The following is a 10,627-nucleotide window of genomic DNA, read 5'->3' as shown; positions in this document are numbered from 1 at the left end:
AAGTCAGCCTTTTATTTTAATGCCTCAATTTCTTGGAAAAGCAATACTATCCTATGGACAATTTACAAACATGATCACAAATCTCCCTGCTTCAGTTTGTAACTGTTTCTAATGAGATATTTCTTCTTTTATATCTGTGTTTTATGTCCTATTCATTCAACGCCCGACTGTCTAATTTCCCCCCTTTGTTTTGTATTTGTGGTTTGACCCGTTATAACTTGGCCTTTATTATTGATGTCATTCGAAAACCTCAATGATTCTTTCGAGAATAAATAAAGGTTTGAATGGGGGAATACAAATTATATTGGATATATTCTTAGCCTAAACCTAATTAAACAACAGTGAGACAATGGGTATATTCAGTTGGCCCCATACACTGTAAGAAAAAGAAATTCCTGTGAAAAAACATTTATTTTTTACAGTGTCTAGCCTTGATAAGCCCCAATGAAGCCTGTGCATATTTATATCCTTTGATAAGGGCTTCCACACTCATAAGTCCTTTTCATTGCCTCAGTTCAAACTGTCTAATTAAGCCTTGGCCTCCTGTATCAGAGCGATCGACCTTGGACACATTCTGTTGAGAGGTGCCCCTGAGTGTTGGACACAGCACTGACCATTCCCAGAGGTTTGCCAATTACATACCATAATAGTCCGGACCACAGCCAATTACTATGGAAACTACAAAGCGGTTCACATTTAATAATAATGTGACATTCATCTAGATGAAGGCGCCGTAACAAAGATGAACATACACTGCTGAGCCCAAGGACATAGAGATAGAGAGACATATATAAAGAGACAGATACGCATCTCATTTAGACATATTTGAACAGGGTAATTCTAGGCTATTTCTCTATTTGTATTTTTTTTTTTTATCTGAAAGTCAACCCAGGCACGTAAAGGAAATTAATGGGTATTTGAATGCATTTTTTCAAATCAAATGATATACATCAAAAATCAAAAATAAACTATTAAATTATAATCTAAGTGGTATTCAAATGTTTTTTTTTTTTTTTGTACTTACTTTACTTGTTGAAACCTGCAGATATATAGCCTGGTTGACTGACATTGCCAAATGAAGACATGAAGACCTCAAGGAATTAACATCACCCTAATTATACATTGAAGGTCTTTTGTCTTTCAAACGCATGTGGGCCTATACTGTACATCCAAACTCACAATCAGTGAGTGGTGTGCAATTAAAATTCATGAGTGTATTGTGTATAATGATCAAAACAAATGACCAAAACTTTTGACATCTCTTCTGATATCTCATTAAGAACAACAAAGAGGGTATCAAATGGAGAAAGTTAGTTTCTCCATTTGATATATACGGCAAAGGGCGCCTAAATGAAAGACAAGTGCTTTGATCTTGGAATAGGCAGAGTCCTTTCATCTGCGAGGGCTCTGGGGAGGCCAGAGGAGGAGGCCCCCAGATCACTATGCTGTTGTTCACCATTAACACTTAAGATGAACATCCCCTCAGATCTTAATAGCTCTACCGTGCAGGTGGGAAGTGTTGTTTCAAAGAAACACCACCGACCGTTCACCTGACACCGTTCAATCTCAATACGGCTTCCATCACCACGGGCAGTGGATGGATCCCTGAGGGCTGGGCAGAGCAACCTCGTCTCGTTTCTCCTGTCCTCCTGAGCGTGTTTAGGACCAAGCGCACGGTGCCTCCTCGTACAGTGCTCATCTTATGTAAGGGAGCCAGTCGCCTTGAGGCTAAACCTACACACACAGTAGCTGAACACAGCAACGCCATTAACAACAACCTCTGTACGTCTCTCTGAGCCACACCAGGGAGGGACTTGTTGTTCCCACTGAGAATAACCTGACTAAGAGGATTAACACATCTGTTGGTTTCTAAACTCTCAGAGTGCAACGACTCACCCCTGGAGGTCATCGTGATCTGCTTTTATTAAAGGAGAAAGGAAAGAAACACTGCACCTTTCCTTAAGGAACGCCTTCTGCCTTGCCATCGTAACATCTTTCAGTCCCTGTAATTCACATACTGTATGTATATATACAGTATGTTTATTTGTTACTCAATGCCATTTCCGCGAAGGCAAGGGACCAGTGTCGCCAATTTGCTACCACCTGCCTACTTAGGTCTAAAACGGGTTAGCAGGGGGCTTACATCACAGGTAGCCTAGAATCCTATACGCCCACCAAGGTTATGGATACATTTTTTTTTAATATAAGTAAAAGTATATTCTATATTGTAATATACTAAATTATGTTATATCTATTAAAATTTATGGAAGAACAAATATAAATGTAAGGGGGTAGGGATCAGCTTAGCTTCCCTCTACTCCTTTTTTGGACATGTCTGCTAACCAAACACATTGCTCTTGACCTTTTGTTTATAATTCCTTTTTATTTATTTTTTTTTATCTTTTTTAATTTGTTGTTATGATTGTTTGGTTTGACGGAACAAGATACCGTGATTTGTTTGGAGGAAATGGAGAATTACATTTTTCATTAATTCATTCACAGCCTCCTCTACAAATACATTTGCAACCAAACATCTAATGCAAACTTTTTTTTTAAGAGTAGAAGAAGAAGGAGAATCTCAAAGGAGTATTGAAGTCATTGAAGTGAACAAATTATTTATGGTTGTCTCTCAGCTCCAAGGAGATGAGGACTAAAGGCAGGATCGTTGCCCTGAGAGATCGAGCCTAACGGGGCTCCACGGCCTGCTGATCACGGTGACAAGTGACTATGAGGGAAACTGAACTCGAAATTGCACTTAAAATGAAAAACAAGAAGAAAAAAAAACTCTAAATCTCAAACACCAGGGAGAATGTTCCCATTCTGTCAATCAGAGCCACCCCATTACCCAGTACATCCCAGAACTGGGGCCATGTGTCACACAGGCCACGTGCAGTATCATACTTACTGTACACCACTACCACTACAGTACTATACAGTACTGCTACTCTCTACACGTACATACAGTATACCTACTGTACACCACTACAATACAGTACCGCTACTCTCTACATGTACATACAGTATCATACCTACTGTACACCACTACAATACAGTACCGCTACTCTCTACACGTACATACAGTATACCTACTGTACACCACTACAATACAGTACTGCTACTCTCTACATGTACATACAGTATACCTACTGTACACCACTACAATACAGTACTGCTACTCTCTACATGTACATACAGTATACCTACTGTACACCACTACAATACAGTACTGCTACTCTCTACACGTACATACAGTATCATACCTACTGTACACCACTACAATACATACTGTACCATTACTACACGTACATACAGTATACCTACTGTACACCACTACAATACAGTACTGCTACTCTCTACACGTACATACAGTATACTTACTGTACACCACTACAATACAGTACCGCTACTCTCTACATGTACATACAGTAGCATACCTACTGTACACCACTACAATACATACTGTACCATTACTACATGTACATACAGTAGCATACCTACTGTACACCACTACAATACATACTGTACCATTACTACATGTACATACAGTATCATACCTACTGTACACCACTACAATACATACTGTACCATTACTACATGTACATACAGTAGCATACCTACTGTACACCACTACAATACATACTGTACCATTACTACATGTGCATACAGTATCATACCTACTGTACACCACTACAATACATACTGTACCATTACTGCATGTACATACAGTAGCATACCTACTGTACACCACTACAATACATACTGTACCATTACTACATGTACATACAGTAGCACACCTACTGTACACCACTACAATACATACTGTACCATTACTACATGTACATACAGTAGCATACCTACTGTACACCACTACAATACATACTGTACCATTACTACATGTACATACAGTAGCATACCTACTGTACACCACTACAATACATACTGTACCATTACTACATGTACATACAGTATCACACCTACTGTACACCACTACAATACATACTGTACCATTACTGCATGTACATACAGTATCACACCTACTGTACACCACTACAATACATACTGTACCATTACTACATGTACATACAGTAGCATACCTACTGTACACCACTACAATACATACTGTACCATTACTACATGTACATACAGTAGCATACATACTGTACACCACTACAATACATACTGTACCATTACTACATGTACATACAGTAGCATACCTACTGTACACCACTACAATGCATACTGTACCATTACTACATGTACATACAGTAGCATACCTACACCACTACAATACATACTGTACCATTACTACATGTACATACAGTAGCATACCTACTGTACACCACTACAATGCATACTGTACCATTACTACATGTACATACAGTAGCATACCTACACCACTACAATACATACTGTACCATTACTACATGTACATACAGTAGCATACCTACACCACTACAATACATACAGGGGCAACAGTGGCTTGGAAAGTAGAGAGCAGTCATCTGGTAATCCGTAGGTTCCCGGTTCCCGGTTTGATTCCCGCTCCTCCAGGGCAGCGTATCGAAGTGTCCTTGAGCAAGACACTTAACCCCTAATTGCCCCGATGAGCAGGTTGGCTCCTTGCTCTGCCGCCGCCGCTGTGTGAATGTGAGGAACAAATTGTAAAGCACTTTGGATTAAATCCAATCCAATCCAATCCAATCCACTTTATTTATATAGCACATTTAAAACAACAAAGTTGACCAAAGTGCTGTACAAGTCCACAAACATAGGATAAAACATAAAACATAAAAATGTAATAAAAACACATAATAAAACAGTACAATGTGTCACATAAAAAGGCCAATCTCTCAAAAAACGGTTTAAAAAACAAAAGCCAGAGCAAATAAGTGTGTTTTTAGGCGTGATTTAAACACCTGCAGAGTGGGGGCCTGCCTAACATGCAGTGGCAGCTCATTCCAGAGCTTTGGGGCTGCCACTGCAAAAGCACGGTCCCCCCTAAGCTTCAGCCTGGAGTTTGGAACGGCCAAGAGGAGCTGGTCAGAGGACCTGAGGGACCTTGGAGGAACATAGGGTTCCAGCAGGTCTGAGAGGTAACCCGGTGCCAAGCCGTTCAAACATTTAAAAACAAACAGTAAAACCTTACCCTAAAGCGCTATATAAATGGACCATTGACATTTGTACCACTATTACACGTACATGCAGTAGCATACCTACACCACTAGATACAGATAGTGTACCACGACTCTACGAGTACATATGAGACCGTTTCAGAAACAGATGAAATTGGAGAGGTCATTATAAAAGAGAAAGCTTGACTAGTCTAGTGACTTTTGAGAGAAGGATATGTGTAAACTTTTTCCAGGGCCATCCATCCACTAGTTTCCATGCATTTTTCAGTGAGAAGAAACTTGAGTCTTTAAATGTCAAGGTTTTCTAACATTTCATGGCCATGAGGTAGCAAGCCCTAGCCGACACCTCCCTCGTCTCCGGTGGGTAGGAGGCCGTCATGGTCGGGGTCCTGGTCGGGTCCTATTGAATGTTTCATGCTGAAAGACATCGTGGAAAATTCCCCCAGAGCACGCCTGGCCATCTAATGGTTCCCTGTCTGTCTGCTAGCTTCATTTGCCCTGATGCATTTGCCATGTTTGTGATGCCCTTGTGTGTGTGTGTGTGTGTGTGTGTGTGTGTGTGTGTGTGTGTGTGTGTGTGTGTGTGTGTGTGTGTGTGTGTGTGTGTGTGTGTGTGTGTGTGTGTGTGTGTGTGTGTGTGTGTGTGTGTGTGTGTGTGTGTGTGTGTGTGTGTGTGAGTGTGTGTGTGTGTGTATGTGAGTGTGTGCGTGCGCGAGAACGTGCGCGCGTGTGTGTGTGTGTGTGTGTGTGTGTGTGTGTGTGTGTGTGTGTGTGTAAAAGGCTGATTCTGTTGAGGTAAAACCTCCAGCTGAAACATATACAGTATATGAATGTAAGAACGCACATACTTATATGCACGCACACATGTTCATTAACAATATAGTGTTCAAAACTAAATTGTTAGACCGATCATCTTATATACCACAAAATACATCTACACACACACACACACACACACACACACACACACACGCACGCACGCACGCATGCACGCACGCACGCACGCACGCACGCACGCACGCACGCACGCACGCACGCACGCACGCACATACACACACACACACACACACACACACACACACACACACACACACACACACACACACACACACACACACCCACATGCAGACAGATGCACGCAAGCACACACAAATAATATAGTGTCCATCATTCCCAATCCATCATACATGTACACCCCCCCCCCCCACACACACACACACACACACACACAAATAATATAGTGTCCATCATTCCCAATCCCATCATATATCCATCATTCCATCATCCATCACCCCCCCCCCCCCTCCTCCCCCCCCCCCCCCTCCTCCCCACAATCTTTTATCTCATATTCACCAACTATCTCACTCAGCTGTCCTCTCAGTCGCAGCGCTGGAGGACATGTCCTCTGGACCAGATGTCTCCGTGACGAGCGGCGGCCCCTATCAGAGCTACATCACTATCTGTCCCCCGGTCCAGCCCAGCGGTGCAGCTCCACCATTCATCAGCTGATGACAGCTAATCGTTGTCCACTGACCTCTATAATATTATGCATCTCGTAGTAAAAACTCTTTCTGTTCTAGTGGTCGACGGGCTGCGGTGTTAAAGACACGACGCCTTTCAGGGCTTTCCTGGCAAGCTGACGTTGGAGCACATTTAAGGTCGGTGTTCGTAAGATGTAGCAAGTGTAATCCTTTTTCATACTAACGCTCGTTTCCCCTGTGCGTTCTCTTTTGTTTTTGTTGTTCTTAGCTCTATTCTATTTAAAAAATCTTGCGTGTACATGTTTGTGTTTTATATTACACGTATATGTACATGCATACCAACTATTTCGCCTGTTTTATTCTCCACCCATCGATCATCTATAACAGGGGTCAGGAACCTTTTTGACTGGGAGAGCCATAAAAGCCAAATATTTCTAAATATATTTCATTGAGAGCCATATAGTATTTTTAACGTATAATAAATTAAATGTCTTACTTTTAATGCGACTTCTGGTGCTGCATGGTTTTGCTGATGGCCTTGTAGTCTGGTTCATATGTGGTGAGGTTGAGCTTCATGCAGGCGTTGAGGCTTCCATCAGTTAAACATGAGCAAAGGTTGGTCTTAATGTTCCTCATATGCGAGAATGACTGCTCACATGCATATGTAGAGCCAAACATGGTCAATGCGGCAATACTCACATGCTGCGCATTGTGTGGTATGTCACAGGAAGCTCGTTCCAAGTTTTAAGAATCAGCTGGTCTTCAGGTTGAAGATTTTTCATTTCTGTCCACTTGTGTTCCCTCGCCAGCTCTGCTCACTGTCGCGCAAGACTTTCCAACTCTCCATTAAGTGACTTGAACTTACTCATCCACATGTCTGATGCCTTCAGGTCAGCAACTTCCAGCTCAAAGTCTCCGATAGAGACCCCGGGAATGCATGTCAGGTCGATTTTGTCCACTGCACACACTCATGTGGATGAGTGATGAACTTGAAAAGACCAGTGCGCGCACGAAATTCTCCAAAACTTGCTTTGAATGACTGCAGGAGATTGGACGTAAAGCCAGCTAGCTGCTGGAGATCCAGATGTTGAGTGGAGTCACTTGCTAAGCATGCATCTCTAAATTGTTGCAGTCTTTCAAAGTGCAGAAGACGACCTGTTTCAATGTCCCTGAGAAAGACTTCCAGCTTGCTTTCAAATGCAAACACTGCTTGTTGAAGGGATGAGATTGTATGTCCAATACCTTGCATTTTCACATTGAGCTGGTTCAGATGGCCAGTTTTTTTTCTTTAGCAAACTCCATGAAAGACGTGAATAAATCCTCTCCTCTTGTTGTCCCTTTCATTGGCAAAACAGCCAAGCTTTCCTCACGCAGTGTGTCACCTGCAGCATACCTGGCAATTATACTGCACTAATGATGATGGCTAACGTCTGTTGACTCATCTAACGCGAGAGAAAAGTATGTCCGGGCGTTTATGTCCTTAATTTGTGTTTCCTCGACTTGATTTGCCATCATGATGCTACGACCGTGCACAGTTCTTGCTGACAGGGGCATGTCTTTTATTAGTTTGATTATCTTGTCTTTATTTGGGAAGTCATCAAACAGTTCATTGGCCACATCAAGCATGAATGTTTTGGCATACTCACCATCTGTGAATGGCTTTCCATTACTATTGCCAAAGCACCCGCAAAGCTAGCGGAATTCCCGTCACCTTGCTTGGTCCACACACGTAGTTGCTGCTGACTCGTCTGCACTCTCCGCTGTAGCTCCTTGCATGCCCTTTTCCTGCTGTCCCCCGCTGGATATTTTTTTCGATGCAAATGAAGCATGGTGCGTATCGAAGTGCCGCTTTATATTTGACCGTTTCATCGATGCAATTTTATCATTGCATATTAGACATACCGCAGATCCTGCTCTCTCCACAAATGCAAATTCCTCTGTCCATGCAGCCTGGAATGCACGGTAATCATCGTCTTTTTTTCTTTTCGCCATCTTTTCTGTTACAAGGGTTGAAGCGGATAAACTAGTTGGCTATGTGATAAAATTGATTTCTTCACCTTTACAATGACCCGGACATGCTCACGAGCCATTGGTTCCCGACCCGACCCGTGAAATTTATCTTCAAAACTAATTTCTGTTTACTTTAAAATGACACAGTATTATTAAGAAATATCACAAGTATTTTAAAATAAAATAAAAAAATTAAAATAATATATTTTATTTTTTACTCAAAATTGTCTGGGAGCCATATGCCATCACAGGAATCACAAGGGATCCCCCCTTGAACGGCCCTTCTAAGGTTTCTCTCCTCCACACTGCCTGTGGCGCTTTTTTCCTATTGCTATAGGTTTTTAGTGAGTTTTTCCTTAGCTTCGCTGGGGTATGTCTGGGCATGTTGTTTTGGATTTCATGATGGGTTTTTTGTTCTTGATTTATTGTGATGTTTCTTTTTGACTTGTTTAAAGAAAACATGTCCAGCCCATGGGGACATTATCTTGTGATTGCGGACTTTACAAATAAATGTTATTTGATTTGATTTAGATTGAATCCAGCTGTGAGGAGGGTGTATTCTAGTGACTGGAGGGCATGGCTGGTATTATGCTCAAGGCAAATAATCCAGAGACGGATGTGTCACTGATAATAGATAAGTAACGGCAACCAATGACCTTGAAGGAATCTAGCTAAATAACTCCACAATGGTCACTTTGTAACAAGTGGTTGTATTAACTAATTAAATACTAAGAACAAGGCATATTAGTGTCAGGGGGTACTTGTATATTAATGTTTTCATTCGAGAACACTATAACAAACAAGCAAATAAACAACCAAATAAATACAATTACCTGATGATAATCTCTCAGTAATTGAAAGGTTCAGGGTAATTGGATTCTCAACAAAAATGATTTGTGATTTGTGAAATAATTATAAAATAATTATAAAAAGAAAGAAAGAAATTCTTGTATAATTTTATACAGCGGCTTATGTGAATACAGCGATGCTTAACTCGTCTTTTCATAGTCAACACTGAGGTACCCAGCATACGTTTTTTATAAAAAAAAATATTATTATTATTATTATTATTATTATTATTATTATTATTATTATTATTATTATTATTATTATTATTATTATTATTATTATTATTATTATTATTATTATTATTATTATTATTATTATTATTATTATTATTATTATTATTATTATTATCTTTTTCCCCCTCCTCTTTTTCCGATTTTTTTTTTGAAGAGGTGGATTTTTTTGTCAAATCAGTTGTGCAATAGTCACTTTTGGTGAGTTGTTTCTATACAGTGTTCAGTTATATGACATTTAGGTATGACACAGGACTACACAAGCATTTTTTGTATAGAAATACGAATTATGCAGAATGTAATATCATAACTATCTATTACTTTTCTTGCAATTGAGCCAATTTTCCTTAGGTACGGGTTTGAGGTGTGTGTTCAACAGAATGTAGTATCAAAAACACATCCACAAAAAGTATGGGTTACTGAATGCTGAACTGCACTGTTATAATCACTAAGCCATTGTAAGACCTTACCTGTGTCCCTGTATCACTTGTCTCTGCTGCCCTTTGATTAAAAAACGTCCCTATGTCCATTTTCCTTTTTTTTTTGGCATATTTCAGTTAGTCACAGTAAAAGTCACCTAGTAAAAGTGAGATAATTGACAATATCAAAACATGCTAGGGCTGTACCGAATAGTTCGAAGCTTCGTTCATAATGTTGACATTCGAATTCTAAATCAACATAAAAAATTGTAATTAAAAAAAAATTTATAAAAAATTTAAATATTTTTAATTTTGAATTTGCCAAGGTATGGCGAGTGCCATATCTTGCCATACCAGAACAACTCCCCTGCACACTACCTCCCTCCAGATCCTTCCTTTGCTGAGCAGGCGCCCCGACCAAACTGTAGGGGTATTTTTCTGTTTACAACACCCAGGACCCACCCATCAGCTTTCCCACCCTCTAATACTGCCAATTGTATTAGTAC

Source organism: Notolepis coatsorum (assembly GCF_963971535.1).
Source record: "Notolepis coatsorum genome assembly, chromosome: 11".
NCBI classification, from domain to species: domain Eukaryota; kingdom Metazoa; phylum Chordata; class Actinopteri; order Aulopiformes; family Paralepididae; genus Notolepis; species Notolepis coatsorum.
Note: the sequence above shows the minus strand (reverse complement) of the source record.